The sequence below is a fragment of the Gigantopelta aegis genome, unplaced genomic scaffold (genome assembly GCF_016097555.1).
Source record: "Gigantopelta aegis isolate Gae_Host unplaced genomic scaffold, Gae_host_genome ctg3439_pilon_pilon, whole genome shotgun sequence".
Taxonomy (NCBI): domain Eukaryota; kingdom Metazoa; phylum Mollusca; class Gastropoda; order Neomphalida; family Peltospiridae; genus Gigantopelta; species Gigantopelta aegis.
This window is the reverse complement of record NW_024533344.1, coordinates 23,330-46,658: the sequence shown is the minus strand read 5'-3', so window position 1 is coordinate 46,658 and position 23,329 is coordinate 23,330.

The window sequence follows — 23,329 nt, the reverse complement described above, 5'->3', positions numbered from 1 at the left end:
GGAATATTTCCTTTTTTCATGCTGGTTTGAAATGTTTGGTTTTAATAAGAAATCCTGCAGCAATGAAGGCACCTGAAGTCACTATTATTGGTCGTCATACACAGGAGTTTGCTGAGAGAGATGGTGGTGAAGTGCTCAGGGAGACAATTCATCAACTTCAGTTTCGTTATCAATGCTCTTGCTAGCAAATGGGCATTGCTAATGTAATAGATGTAAATATAGTTACGTTCTGCACTGATGGAGGATAATGGAAAGCAAAAGAAAAGGAGTTATCACGTTTTGAAACAAGTCATAGAAAAGTTAATTAGTGTTTCAACCTGCTATGAAGAACCCTTTGATGCAAAATGGATTTTTTTTCGTAGCCTTTTCTACAATTATAATCATGTCACTATGCCTCGTGATGTATTAGTTAAAGATGCTCTTTCTGTGGTATCTTGACTCAAAGAGAATTAGAAGAGTGCTTACTTGCTTTAGAAATATTGGCTCAATTCTCTATGCTCCTGAACTTGATTGTTCATTTTCAAAGAATCAGGTTTTCATTAGATGTGTGTTGTGTGCTTGAGAATTTAGACAAGCTTTTTTATCTTCACTACTATCAATCAGTTGGAAAATTAAGTATACCCCCGAGTATCGAAAGGATATGAAATTGTATGATTGGTTTAGTTACTAAAGCCTTAGCAAATGAAAATTTTTTACAAAGCAAGAGTCTGAAAGCACTTAGAATACTTGATAGCCTGTGAAGTATGTGCTAGGGTGACTGTGGATGGTGAGGATTGTACTTTATGGCCTGCTATTAGGTGCAAAAACAGAATGTCTTTAATGAATACATCAAGTTTGTTTGTTCAATATCACTGTCACTATGCTCAATGTGACCACGCTTGTGGTATTTCAAAACTATATTCCAAAGATCTTTGAACTACCTGACATTGAATTTCTTCCTACTAAAGAATTCAATGGTTTTTCTTTCTTTAAATACACAATACAACAGAAAATGTATCAGTTCAAATTGAGGTCATATACCACACACCAGTATTATGAAATTCATGTCTCTGATATATACGGGAAAAACACAAATCCTCTCAACCTATCTCTCTGTTCTAAACTCATTTCTCTCTGCAAAAATGTTTATGATCATATTTGTTCTAATATACCAGATCTTGCCTTTGACTTCAGTGTGATGGTCCTAATAGGCACACCTAATGAACCTCATTTCATCAACTATTTTATCAACTATCCTGACTCACCTACTATTTTTGTTAGCCACTGCAAAAAGGACAATAAAGAGTGACTTTACCCTGTGGTAATGGGCTAACCAATAAGGAACTTAAGGTATGTATATTAAATAAATGTTCCTATCATATCATTAATAGTTGTTGTATCATATTATATTATTGTATTGGGTCGAATGTTTTATACTTGTTTTATCCTTGCTTGTAATATTGTTTTTTCTGCTTTAAAGATATCGGCTATATAAATATAATTGATAGTCCTTCATTAGAAATCAAAACTATCCTATAGCTCTAATAATATGTGGGTTAATAATTTTCATAATTTTTGTGATTATATTTGTGTATACACAAATAAAATCGTTTAGAATTAATAATATATTATTATTTGTAATACTACAAGTTAATACTTTTGGTTTGTTGAGCCAATTGTTGTGGATAAACACATAAGCTTTAATAATGAAAATATTCATTGTGAACACTCAATTTTATTTCGTGTATTTTTCTTTATTTAGCCCGATGAGAAATAAAATCATAATTCATTCTACAATATTGAAAACTAAACAATAAATTAATTTGATGATAGTACCACATGGAACCTTTTCAAGATAAAAAGCACACAAAAGAAAATCAGACTTGTTTTTCTGGCAGACCAGACTGTTACAAATGCACACAATAATAAATTAAGCAATAAAACTGAATAACAAAAAGACATTTCATGTTAATTTTTAAATGTTTGTATACTGTATATAATTTTTGTAATCAAAATGTATAGTGATACTAAAATTAATTTTCATAAATTCAACAGGTAATGGTTACTTTATTTGAATATTCTTATGTACACATCATGTACATACAAACAAACATAAAGTTGTTTCCTAATTTCAAATGTTATTATTAATATTTTGTAAAAAAATAATTTTTTTTCATTCATTCAAAAAAATGGAAAATCAAACCCCCCCACCACACATTTAAATTACACTAAAAGATAAATCTCAGTTGAATCAAACAGAATATTGACTTGATAATATTTATAACAAGAGAGTCATTGTGTTTTGATAAAAGTCACTGCACTGTCTAGAGTGTGAAAAGCAACAGTTTTTTAATGCAATATTATGATTTCTAAGTAAGATTGATGCTACCAAAAGATTCAAGCAGATGCCATTGATGTTGTCCAAGTTCTGTATAGTATGACCCATTTTCATATGAGCTGGCTCTTTGGGGTCTCTTTTCGTCTCCCCAATTCAATTCATATGTAGTGCCAGCCTTTTCCCCACCAAACCGTTTTTGCTTGAGATGCTTCATAGGTTCATTTTAGAGCATGAGCAAATCTTTCAGTTAAACCTTTATCTTCAATTTCTTTAGCAACCTTAGTCATTTCCCTAATCCTCAGAGTATCTGCCTGTAATGTCATCCTACAATCACTTTAATATTTTTACATGTACTGTACATGTAAATTCTCACGCTGAAATGGCTACATAAGAATCACTCTTTCTATGTATGTTGTGTCTATTAATGTTACAAACTGCACTGTTTTTTCATTTTATAGTGATCAACATTGGAGATGGTGTCTGGCACAGATTGTGCAGTTTCAGTATCTGCTAATGTTGTAGCACAGTATTAGTTTCGTCTGAAAAAGATGCCCTCATTTAGTGATAGTGCTTGTACTAAAGAATCATTTGAGAAATTGTTTCCAAACTCAGCTGATTCCCATTATCAAAAAATCATTTCAAGAAAGTATACAAAGATGTGATTGCTCTATTACAAAAAAAAAAAAAGAGAGATGGTCTTACACAACTTTCTTGGTCCTACAGATTTTAGTGTAAAAAAAGGATTTTATGCTAGAGTTACTCATGCACAATTTTACACCAACCACAACCTGGAGTCTATATCATGGGACAATTTTAAACCAAAATACACCTTGATCTTACTCTAGGGCCAATTTTATACTATTGTTTTTGGTTACAAATCCCTCAGTAAATCTATCTTTGTATTATTATGGGGTAATTTTACACCAATTGGCTACTTAAGGGTTTACTCATTTATTTCCTTCCACAGTAATTTCCTTTTCAGTATATGGCACAATTTTACACTAGTTGCCACCCTTAACTGGAATTGGTGTAAATTATCCCATAATAAAGTGAAAGCTACACATTTGACTGAAGGAAGATTTTAACATTGACCTTTGACCTCACTTAAAACCTTCCATGAGAACAATCTGACATCAACTCAAGAAGACTTTTACATAAAGACTTCTGATCTTGCATGAGTGGTTGGTGTGAGGTGTGGTTAAGTGTTTAGGTGTGGCTGAGACATGCATGCATCCTATATTGCAGCTTGTTTAGGTTGGCTGAGACATGCATCATCCATCAATTGCAGCTCTATTAGGGTGGAGCTGGCCTGACAGATCAATTAGAGGGTTGTCAGGCGGTGAACTATAGTGATGAAGTTTTTCAAAGTATAATCCTTTGTTGTTTAATAAAATGTAACAGTGATATTCGACCTGCTTTTTTAAAAGCAAACAATATTCAGAGTCTATGGCTGTGATGGAAGAGTAAACCTTCTCTTTCTACCATATTGCCCTTTATTTGCCGCTATGCTCTACCGGATGAATTGTGTTACTGGTTTCTGATATTTCATCCTCCAATCACGGTTTCATTTAAACTCAAGAACAATGGGGGGCATGAAGAATTATATCCTCATACTTTCCTCAGATTCTTCCTCTAGAAAACGAGCTATGGACATTTCTGAACATTCATCGAGCACGCAAACTGCCAAAACGATATGTGTAAGGGACCAGTATTGTTGAATGTATTCCAAATGCTCATCCAGAAATTATTGGAAAAACGTGTAAAAATGAAATTTGTTGATAAAAAAGAACAGGAACAATGGTATGAAGGAATTATATATTGCATAATGTGATAACTGGCAAGTACTCTGTGTACTTCCCGTATGACGGAGTTACAGAAGAGGCATCATAATGATGATGAAGATATGGGAACTATTGACTGATGATTAAATTGATGATTTCATTAATATTCAATTCATTATAGTGTTAAAAAAGTGTTATATGAACTGAATTCATTCATTTACTCAATCTTATACACCATTAACTCTCCACCTCAGTACTCTCGTTAGTATTTTATAATTGAAAAATTTTAAGTGAGTTCAAAGGTCATTATTACAATCGTTCCTTCAGTACTCTCGTTCAGTATTTTTATAATTGAAAAATTTTAAGTGAGTTCAAAGGTCATTATTAAAATCTTCCTTCAGTTGAATGGAGTAATTTTTATACCCCTTCCAGTTGAGGGTGGCAACTGGTTGTAAAAAATAATGCCATAAAGTAGATATTAGTTTTAACTGTGGAAGGGTAGTTAAATAAATAAACCCCTTAATTAGCCAATGGTGTAAAATTACCCCCTAATAATACAAAGATAGATTTACTGAGGGATTTTAAACTAAAAACAATAGTATAAAGTTGGCCTAGAGTAAGATCAAGGTTGTATGTTTTAAAATTGTCCATGATATACTCCAGGTTGTGTTGGTGTAAAATTGTGCCATGAGTACTAACTCTAGGCATAATATCCTTTTTTACACTAACTTCTACAAGACCAACTTGCTTTATTTCAACAGCTTCTTAAATCTTTGGGATGTAGGTGTTAATCGTAGCTTGTATCATTTCTACCTGCTAGCTTAGTGGTAGATGTAGAAGCTAGTCATTCTTATTGTTCTTGATTTAGAAACGGTGATGTTCCCAACTTGGACAGCCTCCTATTCTTTCAAATGATCTCTCTCAACAACGTGGAGATGACAATCTGGTTATGCGTATATATTCAGGTTGGGAATATTCCTTTTTTATGCTGGTTTGAAATGTTGTTTAATAAGAAGCCTGCAGCAATGAAGGCACCTGAAGTCACTATTATTGGTCGTCCTACACAGGAGTTTGCTGAGAGAGATGTGTGGTGAAGTGCTGCAAGGAGACAATTCATCAACTTCAAGTTTCGTATCAATGCTCTTGCTAGCAAAATGGGCATTGCTAATGTAATAGACATAAATATAGTTACGTTCTGCACTGATGGAGATAATGAAAGCAAACGAAAAGGAGTTATCCGTTTGAAACAAGTCATAGAAAAAAGTTTAATTAGTGTTCCAACATGGCTATGAAGAACCCTTTGATGCAAAATGGATTTTTTTCGTAGCCTTTTCTACAATTATAATCATGTCATCTAACCTCGTGATGTAATTAGTTAAGATTGCTCTTTCTTGCGAATCTTGACTCAAAGAGGAATTAGAGGGTGCTTACTTGCTTTTAGAAATTTGGCTCAATTCTCTATGCTCCTGAACTTGATTGTTTCATTTTCAAGATCAGGGTTACAGTAGATTGTGTGTTGTGGCTTGATGAATTTAGACAAGCTTTTTTATCTTCACCACTATGAATCCCAAAGTTGGAAAATTAAGTATACCCCCGAGTATCAGGAAAGATATGGAGTTGTATGATTATGGTTTTTAGTTTATTAAAGCCTTAGAAAATGAAATTTTTTTACAAAGCAAGAGTCTGACAGCTACTTAGAATACTTGATAGTCTGTGAAGTATGTGCTAGGGTGACTGTGGAATGGTGATGATTTCATTACTTATTTTCCTCATCACCTACCATTTTTTGTAGCTATTGCAAAGGGGATATAACTAGTGACTTTACCTTGTGGTAATGGGATAATCTGATAAGAAAACTTAAGGTATGTATAGTAAAATAATGATGTTACCTATCATATCATAAATAGTGTTGTATCATATACATCATTTATTGGTTCAAATATATGTTTTAGATGTGTTATGATATTCTTTGCTGTTTTAAAGATGTCAGTTTATAAATATGGTTGATAGCTCTTCAATTTTGGTTTGTCTAAAATTGTTATGTGCCAATGTTATTGGCAGTTCCAATAATTCCTATTTTTACTGGAAGTTACAATTAAAAGTTCAAAACTATGTATTGTAAAATAAATTTTCATAATTTTGACCATTATATATGGTATACCAAATAGTAGTTACAAACTGAATAATTGTTATAATTATGATTTATAGTACTATGAGAATGGAATACTTTGGTTTGTTGAGGTGATTGTTTGTGGGATAACGGCATAAAACTTTATCAATAAATATATTATCATTGTCACATTCATGGATTTTGCAATTGTATACTCTATTTAGCCTATGAAGATTTAGAGAAACAAAGTTTAAAATTCTACAATATTGAAAACATAAGCAATAAATTAACTAACAGCACCAAGGACAATTTTCAGGAAAAAGCTGAAAGAAAAATCAAAGACCTGGTATCACCAGACTGTTACAAATGCACCAAAATTAATCAATAAAACTTCGTCATTGTAAGATTTTAAAATTTTAGACAACTCCTTTTAATCAAACTGTACAATGGTACTGTATTGTTTGTATGTTAAAAGGTAATCATTTAATTGAGTTATTTTCTTTACATGTACATTCTATATCCATAATAAGATAAACAGCAAACTTTCTTTCTTAAATTTGTAACTTTCTTGGATTCATTGTTAATCAAATACAAGACAGCGAAAATCAAAAATTAACACACCACACACACTCACATTTTAAAATTAAACAATAAAGATTAATATTAAGTTGAATCAAATAGAATATTGACCTTGATATAATTATATAAGAAGGAGTCCATTGGGTCTGATAAAATCACTGACAAATGCACTGTCTAGAATAGACAAAGCAAACAGTGTGTAATGCAACATTATAAGCTTAATCATACCCAATAGATTCATGAGTAGATGCAGTTGATGTTTTCCAAGTTCCGTTAATATACAAACATTTCAATACAAGCTGGCTCTTTGGATCTCTTATCCTTCCCAATTGATATCATATGTAATGCAGCCTTCTTTCCTCCCAAACATTTGGCTTGGATGCGTCATATTGTTCATTTAGAGCATGAGCAAATCTTTCAATTAAGCCCTTTGTCTTCAATTTCTCCTTAGCAACCTAGCTTAGCCCTTTCCCTGATCCTCAGAGTATCTGCATGTAATACAATTTTTAGTAACCATTACGTAGTATATTGAGACTTATTATGTTGTTTTTATCTATGCATGTGTATTATTTTAATAATTTGTGGACGTCATCGAGACATTTCTGTGTGTGTATATATATATAGATATATTGTAGGTTCTGCCATTGTTCAGAGATTAAAGATATATATATTCCAATTCAGTAAAAATACCTAGGTAGTCTGCTAGACGGAGTTACTACAAACTGGCGACGAGGCTGGGAGGGACTAAGTGTCTACGCACGGCTACAAACCTGTAGTGTTCGGACAGTGGATGCATTTGACCCAGAGTCAGATAACGTCGTGGCTTACCTTGAGCGGGTGGACCTTTTCCTTGCACGCAAAACGATATCGGACTGGACAAGCAAGTTTCAGTGTTCTTAAAACTGTTGTAGGGAGCAGGAACTACGCTCTGATTAGAGTCTCACAGCACCTACCTTGCCACAGGGGAAAAGTCTTATGAGGGATCTCAAGGCTGTGCGCTGGCTCACTTCCGACCTAAACCTCTATTGATCGCGGAGCGATACCGTTTCTATCAGCGCAACCAAGCAGCTGGTGAGTCAGTACATGATTTTCTAGCAGACTTAAGACTTCTGGCTATCACTTGTGAATTTGAACATTTTCTCGATCAAGCCCTTCGCGACCCGCTTTATGAGAGCTAGGATATGCAGAAGAGATTGTTAACCGAACCTGATCTCAATATTGCTCGATCGCGAGCTCTGGAGCTGCTCGGAGTATTGAAGCTGCTGCATCAGAGAAAAGGGATTCAAAGACCTGAGCAGCATTGCAGGCACCACAGCAAAGTCCCCTCAATGTTGGAGGAGCCGCCGCCGCCGCCGTCGTCTCGTCGGCCAAAAATCCGGCCTATCGGGCGGATCTTCTTGTCATAGATGTGGGCTCCACGACCACGAGGGACGGAATGCAGTACCGGCAAGCCAAGTGTTGGCTTTGTGGTTAAAATGGTCAACATCTCACCTGTCTGTGAAGAGGTCAACAAAGAAAATCCAGATTATAGAAGTGGGAAGAAGAGCGGAAAACAAATGTGGTGAATGAAGATTTAAGGGTTGCTAACACTGATGGTGAGTTAGCAATGCATGCACTTACCATAGGCAAGCCCTCTGTTAACCTATTCGAAGTAGATCTAGAGGTCTCTGGTAGGAAGCTTGACTTGGATGTAGACACTGGGGCCGCTGTATCTATATTATCAGAGAAGAGTTTTTGTCAACAGTTGTTCTCCGGAGTTAAAGCTTAGCCTTCTCCATTGCTACTGAAAACGTATATGGGAGAACACCATGCAGGTATTGGGAACACTGGCTCTTAAGGTGTGTTATCTGTCACAAGGCCCATTTGACCTGGAACTGGTAGTTGTTTCTGGTGATGGTCCTTGCCTCATGGGCAGAGACTGGTTACGGGTCATTCATTTAGACGGTCATCAATTGCTGTTGTATCACAAGAGCTTCAACGGGTCAGTACAGGCTGTCTTAGACAATTTCCAAGATGTCTTCACCAGTGTGGTTAGGAACTATTTACCTTTACTTTAAAGCAACATTGTTTGCTGTCAAAGATGCCAAACCTCGGTTCCATAGGGCTTGACCTGTTCCTTTCCACTTGAAGATCGCTAGAGGAAGCACTCGACTGATTAGACAGATGGTGTTCGGGAAAAGGTTACTCACAGTGGATGATGGCAGCACTGATTGTGACTGTTCCCAAAAAGATGGTAGTTTCAGAGTATGCGGAGACTATAAAGTCATTGTTAATCCAGTGCTAGATGTGGGATAAGTATCCACTACCTCGACCAGAGGATATGTTTGCTACTCTCGGGTGTGCAAGAGGTTCACTACACTTGATTTGTCTCATGCTTACAATCAACTGATCTTGGCATGAAAGAGTCCAGGAAGTATGTGGTTGTGAACACTCATCGTGGTCTCTACCGTTATACCAGACTTCCATTTGGTATAGCTTCTGACTCCAGCCCTATTCAACGGTCATGGACTAAATCCTCCAAGGAATGGAGAATGTAACATGTTATTTAGATGATATTCTGATTACAGTAATTCGGATGAGGAACACCTAAAAGATTTGTCAGAAGTACAAAAGGAGACTTCAGAATCATGGAGTACGTCTCAAGTTAGACAGCTTTATGGAGGACCAGTGTGAATATTTGGGTCACCGAGTGGACTCGAAAGGATTCATACAACAGATAGCAAGTTGAAAGCTATTGTTGATGCACCTCCACCTAGGAATGCACAGGAAACTTCGAGCATTTCTAGGACTCCTTAACTACTATGGTCGATTTATCCCAAATCGAGCTAGTTTTGACTCAGCATTTAACAGTTTACTGTGTAAAGATGCTCGTTGGAAATGGACTAAAGACTGTACGAAAGCCTTCCAACACATCAAGGATGTTCTGGTATCTTCCACTTTTGTTACCCATTATGATCCTAGTTTATCCCTTAGGTTAGGCAGCGATGATTCTCCTACGGCCTCGGAGCTGTATATCTCATGTGATGGAGGATGGACAGGAACAACCTATTGCCGTTGCTCATGTACGTTGTCTAAGAGTGAACAGAACTACTCTCAAATAGAGAAAGAATCTCTGGCACTCATTTTTGGGTAAAGAAGTTCCATATGTATCTGTGTGGGGCGGACATTTACTTTAGTGACTGACCACAAGCCGCTGACAACATTTTTGGAGCAAAGAGAGGAACTCTTCCTTAGCTGCTGCTCGTCTACAGCGTTGGTCATTGATCTTGTCAGCATACAGCTACAACATAGAGTATCGCCAACAGAAGCTCATGTTAACGCAGACAGTTTGTCCAGATTACCTTTGAAATCATAGGAAGCCCCTATCACCGTCTGATAAACCAGCCTCTTCAATGTATCACAACTAGAGAGCCTCCCTGTCACTTCACAACAACTTAGAAACAGCTACTAGAACAGGTCCTGTTTTAAGTAAAGTTGTAAGTTATGTTTCAATCAGGATGGCCACAAAATTGTACACCTACTTTACGTCCTTATTGGTCCCGTAGGTTTGAATTAACAGTAGAGGGAGAATGTCTATTATGGGGCATACGAGTCAGTATTCCAAAGAAACTCCACAAGAAATGTGGGAAGAGCTACATAAAGACCACCCAGGATTAGTCGTATGAAATCTGTTGCAAGAAGTTACATCTGTGGCCTGGTCTTGATAAAGCAATAGAGGAAGTGGTCAAAAGCTGTACTTCCTGTCAAGCTGTAAAACATTCTCCAGCGTGCTCCAGTACAGCCATGGACATGGCCAAATCAGCCTTGGAAGAGAATACATTTGGACTTTGCTGGTCCCTTCCAAAGTTCAATGTTCCTTATTGCTGTTGATGCTCATTCTAAGTGGCCAGAATGTTTGTAATGAAGGAAACTACAGCCACCAAACCAATTGAAATTTTGCGTGTCATTTTTGGTAGATTTGGACTACCGAGCAAGTTTATTACAGACAATGGTCCACAATTTTGTATCAGAATATTTCTTCCCTCCTTTCTGAAATCCAATGGGATTAAACAACATTGATGTGGCTCCCTATCACCCAGCTCAAACAAGTTGGCAGAACGATTGGTTCAGTCTCTCAAGATGGCACTTAAATCAACTGTTAACATTGGACTATCTCTTAACATCGTCTCTCAAATTTTCTGTTAAACCTACGTAGTACTCCACATGTTTACTACTGGTGTATCTCCTTCATCATTGTTTTTGCATTGTCAACATTCGAACTAGACTGGATTTAATCCGTCCAGACCTCTCCTCTCGAGTCTTAGCAAAAACAAGCTCAGCAGAAGGCTCAGCATGATCGAAGCGCTCAACGACCGGAGAATTCTTTTGTAGGGACATTAGTCAAGGCTCGTAATATGCGTCCTGGTCTGATTGGGTCCCTGCTGTGTCATTGAAAAGACTAGGACCTCTAACATATCTAGTCGAAACAGCTGATCATTTATTATGGAAAAGACATATTGATCTCTTGCGTGAACTGAAGATGGACAGTCAAACAGAGACTCTACAATCTACAGAATCAGACCCTTCAAGATCTGGATATTCCTTTAGGTGATACCACTCCCATGGGCCACCTCCTGAAGAAATTTTTACTCCACCTGAGCCCCCTGTTCAGAGCAGGAACCAAGATATTTGTCCCCTGAGCACTCCCAGATATCCAAGATGTGATCGTTGATCTCCAGATCGTATGATCCGTAATGTTAGAGTTGTCAAGTATGTTTGAACTTTAGTCGGAAGGAGTGTAGTATATTGAGACTTATTATGTTTGTTATCATGGCATGTAATTATTTCGTAATGATTGTGACGTCACTGATACATTTCTGTATATAATATTTTGTATTCTGCCATTGTTGGTAAGAGATTAAAGGTATCACTTCAGTAAAATACCTAAGGTATTTGTGCTAGACGAAAAGTTACTACACATACTGTATGGTGGAAACATTTTGTGGCTAAAAAATTTTGTTTATTTTCATGAAATTTTTGATAGAATTCCTGTATATTTTAATGCAAAAATATTGGGATTATACAGTGCACTTAAACATTTGAATCCAGGAAATCAGAATTTAAAAACTGACCTTCATATAGTCTGCCGTAAGTTCTTCAATAGGAGCCTGTTGGTTTAACAAAAAAAAAAGATTATAATTTTACAGCTACTGTATAAAAGGTAGCATACATGTATGTGCCATGTAATCTTTTCATTTTACTATAACCTCTAACCTTCTAAAGCTGTATAGTTCCATTTATATTTTGTGTAGCCTACATAACACAACACCATATAAAGTATAGTTGGTACAGCAGGCTTCAACATTTATAGCATTTGGCTATGGCTATCCATTTATATGATATTGCCTCAGTCATTTAGCACTGACTACGGATCACGTGATGGTATTATATGGATTAGCGATCATCGAGTGTTTTATCTAAGAGCTGTTTCTCCTACGAAACCTTTAAATCTTCTGTCACCCTCATATCTCTCCGCATAAGTGGAGGCAAGGAAGAAGAAGAGGATATTGTTACCTACAAGATCAAATAGTCAATTCCACTTCCAACACTGTGCCGCGTCTACATCTGATCATCTTGCAAAACCTGAAGTCCAGTCTTTCACTCTATATTACTCTTTTGCATTTTGGACTCTCTCTCCCAAAATATACTAGAAAACAAAAGGGTGCAATGTCTGGCTACAATGGCTTCTAAACCTGAAGCTTCCCAAGTGACCGGTTTGAAGACAGAAGGCGGCTCGCGTTATTAATGCTTCAGGAAGTTTGATAGCCCCGCTTAAGGCTGCAATAGATGGTAGTATGGAGATGTTTGCTTGCAAAATGTATGAAAAAAGAAATGCGCTATTTAATATTATATATGTTGGTATCATGATGAAGTCAATAATGAAAGGTGCCAAGTATGATATTATAACTAACTACACATATCTGCACACGATTGTGTAATATGAGATATTTTTCCAGGAAGAAGCAAAACTAGGGTATAGAGTTCACAAAGTCAATTATTCAACAATGTAAAATAGAAAATGTTTATAATGTTTCTTGTCTGCTACTATATTAACATGGCTGAATGGGCAAACTTATAGACTTTTCTGTCACGTGCTCATTACTGATTTTTCTCCATATAAAATTAGTTAGTATATCTTAAGATTTGGTGGCTAATCTAAGTTATTTTGTATTTGGCTTGACTCTGGAATAACGAATTCTTAGAGAGTTTATTATCTAAGAGTTAACAGATCATAAAAAATGACTGGCAGAGAGAGATAGCTTAAATTCAAATTATTAAAATTGAAAATGAAAAAAAGTTGATGTGTACATTTACCTAAGCAACTCGTCATTTGACCAATGAAATTGCACTCTATAGCATAAGGCTTCAACGATACAAAAAAAAAAAAAAAAAAAAAAAAAAAAAAAAAAAAAAACACTTATATTGATAGTCATGTAACTATACTTATTAATTATTCATATTTTCTGAGGGTAGAGTTCTGAAGAAAAACATCGAATAAGTACTAAGTATATTTCAATATTACGTGTCTCTTCATTGTCCCAATCACTTGTTATGTATGATATTTGCTTATAGTGTTTTCATGTCTATGAGGTACAGGATAATTGGGGTTCTGGGACGTCTCAGATGGATAGGGTGAAGGATGTTTTACACTTTGGCTAATATAGTGAGGATTTTATCCTGCCATAACTTTATTTCCTTCACTCGATCCTCTATGAGAGGAAAATCCATGAGACAGAGACCACCCTATATAAAATGCTTTTAAAAATATTTTTTAGATTTTCTGTTAAACAAATTACCAGACTGCAAGATTCATAATGTAAAAAATCATTTTATAGCATATTTTGCAGTTTTTAAAAAATCTAATTATAGTTTTTCCAAACACAAAAAGTGTATAGATTTTCTTATACAGTGGCTCCATGAATTTTAGCTTTTATTGACTCTTAAACTTTCCGATTAGTCAGTTTAATTGTTTACATTTCTCTGAAAAATCAGTTGTAATTTTAAAGATTGTGCTATTGTATATATCTGAAGTTTTGTACACTTGCGAATTATTTATTTAAAAACTATATCTTCACAAGCCACAGCTTTATCGTATCTTTCCATTTTCTTTAATTTTTGTGATGATATTCTGTCAACAAAGAGAGAGATGTCTTATTTCCATCTGTGACATATGTTTTTGCATTCATCATAATCAGGAAAGTATCATAATTGTGACTACAATGATTCATTAAACCATCATCAAGCTTTCTATTAAGGAACAATAACACTTTAATAAGAAAAAGTACTATCACTTTCCAGCTAAAGTAATGACGTAAAAAATAAGCAAGAATCTTATAACAATATAAAAATGTAAATACAAATTTTTCCCCTGTAACCCCTTAAACTAATATGAAGTTACCTGCACCATCTGGAGTAATTATACATACTTTTTATTCAATTTAAGTACATCAAGGAAAAGTCCACATGCATGCTTTCCAACAGGCCAATTTTACAGGAAAAGGGCTGTTTTTAATGTTGCTATGATCAACTTTATTATAGGGAAAGTAATGAAAGAGATGACAAGCCAGTTCTCTTGTAAGTACATTATTATAATAATATTAATCATTATAATTATATTAATCTTAGATTTTGAAGAAACATTAAATTCAAACAATGCTCTTAAGCTTCTTCCATAGCAGTGGATTCCGAATCACCAGACATGGGATCAATTAGCTTCTTCTTTTTTCAGTTCCCTATGAGAAGTGGGTTAGAACGTCAGACAGATTGATCAAAGTTGCTTTTAGCAAAATGTATAGATATTGGATTTTAAATACTGCTGACCGTCATGGGACAGTTTATTGAATGTTTGAGGAAAGTTGATCACTCGTTGCTATGAGAATTGAAAAAGTTTTGTTATATTGCACCATACATACATGTATATTTTATTCTTTTTCAGGAGCAATCAGTTTACACGATGTTTTGATAATACAGTGGTCAATGAAATTTTTTAATATTATGAGACTATCCTGTATAAAAAATGTTGATGAGACATTGTTCAAGGTATTTGTTATACGGTTGATAGAGGGAGCAGGTGCTTCCAGCTCAAATACATAGGAAAGAGTAAGAAAGTGTTGAGCAATTGCAGAAGATAGAAAGAAAAGATTACTTGCGGAAATGAAAAAAGCAATAGAAGCAAACTTTATGCATTCTAGAAAGATTTGCTGCTTGTGCTAAACACAATGTAGCAAGTTAACGCCAATTGAACAATCATACTCTCAGAATTCGGTAAGATATTTTCTCTAAAGAAGATATATAAAATAAATGTGAACTCAATTTGTTAGCTTGTTTTTGTTTAAATGCTTAGTTCCTTTTTATGCATTTTTTTTAAAGGTGATTCTGCAAAAAAGTACCCAATTAATATATTAACACTCATTGGCCGATGAGGCAATTTTTAATTTTAGGTATTTTAAATATAAAGCTCACATTAAGCTAACACGAATACTGAATGTAGAAAGCTTAGCAAGTAATCTATCCAGGCAAATTGTTCTAACTAGGTCATGTCTATATGTTGCAAAGAAGCTATCTTAGTGGTTATCAATGAGGAGAAAAAGTTATATAAATATAGTGATGTTACTGTTTCTTATTGGTAAAGAACATTTTGTGTACTTGTTAATGCCTGCATGTATTGGTTACCTATGTTTACTGCATTCTTAGTATCATTTGATAAAATAGGTTTCCTTTTAGGTTATATACTGGAAAATAAAGTATGGAATGTATACATAAAACCTCTATATGCAATAAATATGCAATACAGATTATACATATGCAATAATGGCAGCCTTGGTAGAGTTCTTACATCATTCCTTTCATTGTTCTGTGTCTCGTGTGTGTTCTTGAATGTAATATGATCTAAAAAATTTGTCAGAAATGTCCAGTTCTTTAACTGGTTATACAAAAACAAAAAATGTTGGACCATAGGTAAATTATGTGGTTAAGCCTCAAACGTCCTAATGTGAACACAAAAAGATTATATTATCAAATATTTTCACTTCACAATAAAAACAATTTATGCTGGTTTAGTTTGTATTGTATGTGTTCCTTGATATATCCACCTCCTTGTTTGGTTATTACAGATACAGAAGACAGTCAAACTATCTCTTGGTTTGATTCAGCTTTCCACCGTCCCTTTTTTTAATGGTTCCCCCCCCCCCCCCCCCCCCCCCCAATTCAGTAAAAAAAAAAAAACGTTTAAAACAGTAGTTACCTAGCTTTATCGAATTATGTCACCAATGAAGCATAATTGAATTATAGCTATTAAAATTAAAGTGAGTGCATATATATATTATTTTATATTTCAAAGCATTAAGATATTTGTTCCTTTACAGTTACTGTAGTTACTTCCACATTGTTTTAAAGTCTGGAATTGCATGCTTTGCGTTCATGTTTGGTCATGTTTCTATCTGTTTCTTAGTAAGATTAAAAGAGGGCATGTTCCTTTATCTCACATAAAACATTGTCTTTTTTGGTCCATTTCCATGAATTATAAAAGCAGAGCTTGATAATGTCAGTCTATGGAACATGTGCTGGGAAAGTTATTTCAGAATCATTGTTCGCTAACAAATATAAGTTACTGAGAACAATTTAATAAAGCATAGTATTGAAGATGCAGAGATTGATATATCTCAATATACAACAAAGTGGATTGCGTTTTTGCGATAATACGGTTCTAAATGGGTGCTGATCAAACCTTTTAAAAAAGTATTTAAGAAGACCTTTACCGTGTGAAAAAAGTGATTTCAAAGTTGCTGGAATCCTTCTGCAAAAGCCTTTTTCAGATATTATTTCATTGTTGAAGAAAGGCTTTGAATGTTACATTGAAAAAGTGATGTTTGTTTAATTAACACCGAATAAATTCCATCATAATCACTTGCTGCATTCCTCGAGGCCTATTAAGCAGACTATGTATTAAAGCGCATGAAAATCTTGGCTTGCTTCAAGCGATGGGAAGTAATGAGTTCTCTCTATTGGGACAATGTCTGTATTTTGGAGTACAAATCTACATCAACAGAAGAGGTAGTCTTTATCCTCTATAAAATTTTAATTTATTTCAATGTTGCTTATTGCAGGCTCTGAAGGAAGATTTTGAAATAAACTTAGAAATAAATAAAAAGGTACAAGGTATTTCTGTAGTTTCAATTAAATATATTAAATTGTTGAATGGACCAGTCGGTCATTACATTACATTGAGACTTGGCATTAAAGAAGTGGCATATAAATGTATCTAAGGATTAATTTAATATGAGTAATAGATTATTTCAAGTATTAGGAAAGAATTTGGTCCCCCCCCCCCCCCCCCCCCAATGATTATGTGTGCATAATTTGAATAACAAAGCAAAACCATAAAGTGCTTAAATTTTTGGTGGCTTCTTATGAAGAAGCGTTCATCAAATTGATTTTATGGATAAAGATAGCTATTTAGCAGGTTATATATGTCGCGTATGAATATTCACAAAAGAGCTTTATAGAGCTAGTGCTGTTTGATATAGTGGAAATTTACAGTCATAACTTCTATTTCTGACATGAAGGTACTGGTTCAACTGGAGAATTCTGAAATTATCTTAACTAGTCTTGTACTGCCAAATCGTGACTGGTGGCTGAGACTTGATATTGAAGAGTAAAATGGTATAGCTTCTATTCCTTTTGTTACTGGTAATCTGTTAAAGTTTTGTTGTAAATGCCAGTAAAAAACAACCAAAATTCCTGTGCCGAAATGCTATACACGCGTAGCAGTTAAAATTTTTGTAATGGTTTAATTTCATGATATGTGATAAAAACAGCAAAATTAATCACTTAAAATTTCCTGCTATATTGTATAATATATAAGGTTTGGTATAAAATATTAAGTGTTCTTGACTTTCATTAAATTAAGGTTTTACTCTATTTTCTCAAATAAGACATGATTAGCCTTTCTTTTTTTAAAGTTTAGTCATATGCATGACATGGTCATGTTGTTTGCAGTAAAGGTCGTTGGTTGCCATATGCTTGTTCATTGTTGAAGTATGTGGTTTCAGTTAGCTAAGCTACATTGTATCATATTAAATATATTATAAAATCAACACTCAAAAAGAGATTAGCTTTTTTCTAGCATGGCCAAATAGCTTTTTCAACACATGCTAATTTGAATATGATGAAAATGTTTGGACTCTGTGAGCCATAAGAAAATAGGGTTTGTGCTTCGATTGAGCTTAATTATTTTTATTTTGCAAAAGTTTTAGCACAAGTTGGTTTAAGAATGATGTTTGCTTAAACAAGTGGGTCCGTCATTTCTGAAATTGTTTTACCTACATCATATATGGCGATATGTATGGTTATTATGCCCCCCCCGTAGGTTTTTGTTAGATCAAGAGAGGAATTGAATTTTAAAAAAATTATACCAAGGAAAAGGATCAGCAAAAATAGCGTATTGAAAAGAAAATGAGAAAAAAAATGGAAGGTATAAATACTACCATGCAGTGATGCGATTTTATAATTAAGTAATTTACCTTGTTCACTAAACAGTACTGATAAATGAATATACTTGAGTACTGTCGACTCAGTTAATTCATCATTATTAAAATTTTCATGATCGGGCAGAATTATTCATGTCAATCTTGTGGGAGGTGAATTGGGTTTCCAAGAAATTAATCTTTGCATAATATGAATGATCTGGATGTCCTTTCTTTTTTTAGCACTTGAAAAATTACGAATGAATAAACAAAAAAAAGCTCAGGAAACTATCTTCTGCCTAAGAATAGACTAACAGCTTTAACAAGGAAGAATCAAGAACGCTTAAAAAGAATTTGGACAAAAGAAAGCTATACTAAAGTCTGCATTAGGTATCAGAAAATTATATTGCTTTATAATAGTTGAGTAATTGTAAGTGTTTTCTAGCCTCTAGCACAACTGTTTAACCTTTTTTAGCAAATTAAGCTTAATAAAAGCCATACTTTATTTAAATAAGCTTTCTATGCCAAAGTAATCCTTATGCTATTAACTTTTGGCATTACTTATATGATAGGGTTGTTTTAGTAAACTCAAACTAAAACTAAAATGATTTTAGGAAACCCTAAAACTTTACGTAAATAAACTAAAAATAATAAATTTCATTCATGATCACCTCAAACTGAACTAAAAATTAACATTTCAGACAATTAAAAATAAAGAATGTAACTAAATCTAAAATATTAGCTGCCAACAAACCCTAAAATAATAACTAAAATTAAAGCTGACATTGTTATTTTACTATTAGCAGTGATGAATACATTTTCAGCTGCAAGTGCAAACTAGTGTGGACTGGGTTACTTATAACTTCAATAACTTGTAATGGCATCATCTCTTGTTTGCCAATATGTGTAAAATGGCTACTGCTGGACTGGAAGATCTAAGGAAAGCTGCGTTGAACTACTTCAAGTACTTAGAGAAGAGAGAACAAAAGCATTTGCTTGGTAGTAAACATAATGGAGAGGATGTGTATGATACTTAATGGAAAATTTCCAACCAATTTGAAAGGGCACTTGAAGAAAGATCACCCAATCAAATATGTATGAAAGAAAGTGAAAAGGTTTGGAAGCAGAAAAAAAATCAGAAAAGAAATCCAAGCAGAAAGTGGGAGAGTAACTCGAACAAGCTACAGATAGCAGAGGCTTTCGAAGGAGTTAGTAAGTATGATCCTCAGTCTGCCAAGTACAAGTTAATTACTGGAAAACTGGCCTTATTTGTTGAGCTACAAATGTCCCTATAAGTTTAGTTGAAAACCAATAGTTCAAAGAATTCGTATCTGAGCTTGATAAGAGGTAGAAAGTACCCAGTAGAGCAAAAAATTGGCAAAGAAATTGAAAGAGTGTTGGCTGATCTCACTTTTTTTTCATTAAAGGATCAAATTGTCACAGTATACCCTTGCTATGTGCAAAATAGTTTGTGTATTTAGCAGCACAATTTCAGCATTACTTACAGAGATTTGTGTGAATGGGACATCCTGAATGGAAATTACATACTGGTAACGAAAGCAACGTGTTGCACCAAGTAACCACTCTTAATTCTGAGGAGTATTGGAAGAGGAGATCGAGGAGGATCAAAGCCCTCCTTTGACAACTGATGACTACTCAAGTGAAGATGTACTGACAAACAGGATATATTAGAGTCAGATGTTTGAGGACTCTGAAGCATGTGAAGCTCCATGATATTGCTTTCTCTTGATTGCATAGAAGCATTGTTTGGCATAGACACTTCAACTTGTGGTGCGAAACATTTGATCAATTGACTTTGTCTAAGCATCTCTTAAAGGACTCATAAGTTAGTTAGCAAAATCAATAGATCAGTCAAGCAACTGAAAAAACTGATCAAAGCTGGCAAGTAAGAGTTGATAACTGTTTCGGAAGTTCTTGAAGATCTAGGATGGGGCATAATATACCAAACAGTCATTAGAAACAACTAGAATCTATGGCTGATCTTCTAAACCCTTCGCTGAGCCACAACCCTAACAAGTGTGAAAACAACACAACCATTTCGATGTTTATTTCTGTTTTATTAGATTTTTAGTTGCACCTACAACAAATGAAAAACAGAGGTCAGTCAGGTTAGCTAATGCATGGGAAAAAAATTGCTCAGGAGATTTGACTCTTAAAAACCCCATCACTACAAAGTTCGATCCACTTTATGTCACTTTTTAATCCTGTATATAAGGAGTGGCTTGAGGAGAACAGATTACTGTGCCAAGGCATATTACTGTCTTCAATGACTGCTACAGTGCATGATGACTTGAAATAGATCAAGCTCAGTGAGTCAAGCCAGCCTATACAAATTATATGAGCAAACGAGACCCATGATAAATGCGATAGCCTCAGTCAAAGTGATTTAAGCATGTAAGGTGTACTTCTTGCTGAAAAAGGAAAAGGCTACAGACATCTACCAAACGGTCTGAATCGATGGACAAGTTCAGATAGAGAAGATATCAACATTACATTATGTTGATTATAATAATGATTTCACTTTTGGCTGAAAAAATATAGTCAAGTTACTACAACTCTCAAATATTAGCTTGGAACTCCTCGCAACACCAGCCTCTACAGCTCCTGTGGAACAAATGCTTTTGTTGGTGGGGAAGCCACAATAGGAAAACAAAATGGACTGACAAATCACAACTTAGAACATGAAGTCCTTCTTAGAGAAAAAACAAAAAAAAGAAACGCATATCTTTGACCTGTGATTACTTGATGCCTTTTTTTAAATGATTGCAAATTAATTGAATCAAGTAAAACTAATTTTAACTAATAGAAAAACTATATCAAACTACTAAACTAATATTAACTAAAGTTGCTTCACCAACTCCTTACTAAATCTAAACTAAACTAAAAATTGTATTGTTTAATCTTCAAAAGTCAGAATGGAACATGAAATGATTGTCTTGCGAAAATTTTAAGATGTTACAATAAATTAATCCATATTATAACAATACACTCTACTTCACTTTTGAAATTTGTTATTTTACTTTTGTTGTTACAGGACACCTCTTTTTTGGTATACAGATGAAGATCAAACTCTCTCTCTGATTAAACTGTCACCTTCATTTTCAAGTAGTTCAAATTTCAGTTTTCAAACAGTAGTTATAGCTTTCTAGCTCTAGAACAATTTTCCTTAATCCTTAAGCAAAAATTGCTTCTTCTTAGACTTCTGTTCCTTCATGTTATTTAAACCCAACCTGTATTTTCAGTTACCCTATAAGTATGCACTAGTGCTAACTAACATGAACACCTCAAATACAGCTGTCAACGTTATGAGGAAATTGTTTTTATGATATTAACATATGGTCTAGATATCTACGGTTCGTGTATCAATATATTCAGAAGTTCGTATTACATGTTACATCTCATTTTTCTCCTGTAGCACCTTCAGAATATCCTTCCAAGAGTTCACACCAGATCTGATGTGGGACATCATCAAAAATGAAAAGTCCATTCTTACTGTAGGCCAAGTAGCTGTAGTTGGTTTACCATCTTGTGGTAAATCTAGTATGATAAAAAGCATTGCTTACTAAAGAAAACAATGGCATAGCGCCCACACCTTAAAGGTGATTCAACATATATGGAAGTATATGAAATTTATGATGTCAAAGAACCCACTAAACAGGTTAGCTTGATACTAGTGTAGATGACAGTATGCAATGTGATATTACTTGTGCATGCACACGTATCTAAATAAGATGGATTATAGTACATTTCTCAATGACTAAAAGGCTTCTATGTGCATTGTGCCAAAACACTGGGAGTGTAATGAATACCTAGACTGGGTGTGGCCGATATGGCTATTAATTTTCTAGCCGGGCTACTGTAGTGATATTTTAAAAATACTGAAATTTTAGTGTGTAATTCATCAAGAATAGCTATATCTATTTAGACTTATCAGAGAAAGATTTTGCTTGAATAGAAAGTCTAGTTATATCTAATGTAGATTCTAAAATTTGATGTTTCCATCAATGTCATAATGATCTTTAGGCTTTTATAAACACTTACCTTTAACTTTCGAATGTTTTAAAGGGCATTAAGACTTGCAGTTTATTTAAAAAGCATTGATAAATTAGAAAATTGACAAAAGTACTCTCTGAGTCAAATTGTTCTTGATTTTGGAAAGGCTAGCTCATAGCATACAAATCTGGTTATGATTTTCCTGCCAAAATACTTTATTTTATCAATGTAGTGCATAATAATGCTATTTTTTCATTTCTTGTTTGTTATATATTCATGAATAATTATAATACATTTAAAAATTAAAATGAATGTAAGGAATCAAAATGCCAAAAAGTACAGAAAGAAGTTATGAGTATACTGAGAATATTACATATAAAAAAAAGTACATTGTTCATAAGTAGCTCTAGAACTCAGTGATCAATTCTATTTTGTGTGTATGGTATTTGAGTGAATGTTACTGATTTAAAGCTCTTTAACTACATAAGTATGTTAGTATTTATTTAAGGACTCTCAGCATGTTATATGTTATTATTCCTACCTTGTCTCTGTACTTTTGGCAATGTCATCCTACAATCACTTTAATTTTTTAAATGTACTGTACATGTAAAATTGTGACCTGAAAGGCTACATAAGAATCACCCTTTCTATGTATGTGGTGTCTATTAATATTACAACGGCACTGTTTTTCATTTTATAGGTGATCACATTGGGAGATGGTGTCTGGCACAGATTGTGCAGTCCAGTATCTATCTACTGTTGTAGCACAGTATTACTTTCGTCTGAAAAAGATCCCTCATTTAGTGATAGTGCTGTTACTAAAGAATCATTTGAGAAATTGTTTCCAATTCAGCTGATGCCCATATCAAAAATCATTTCGGGGGGAAGAAAGTATACAAAGATGTGATTGCTCTATTACAAAAAGAAAAAAAGAGAGATGGTCTTACACAACTTGCTTTATTTCAACATGCTTTCTTAAATCTCTGGGATGTAGGTGTTAATCGTAGCTTGTATCAATTTCTAC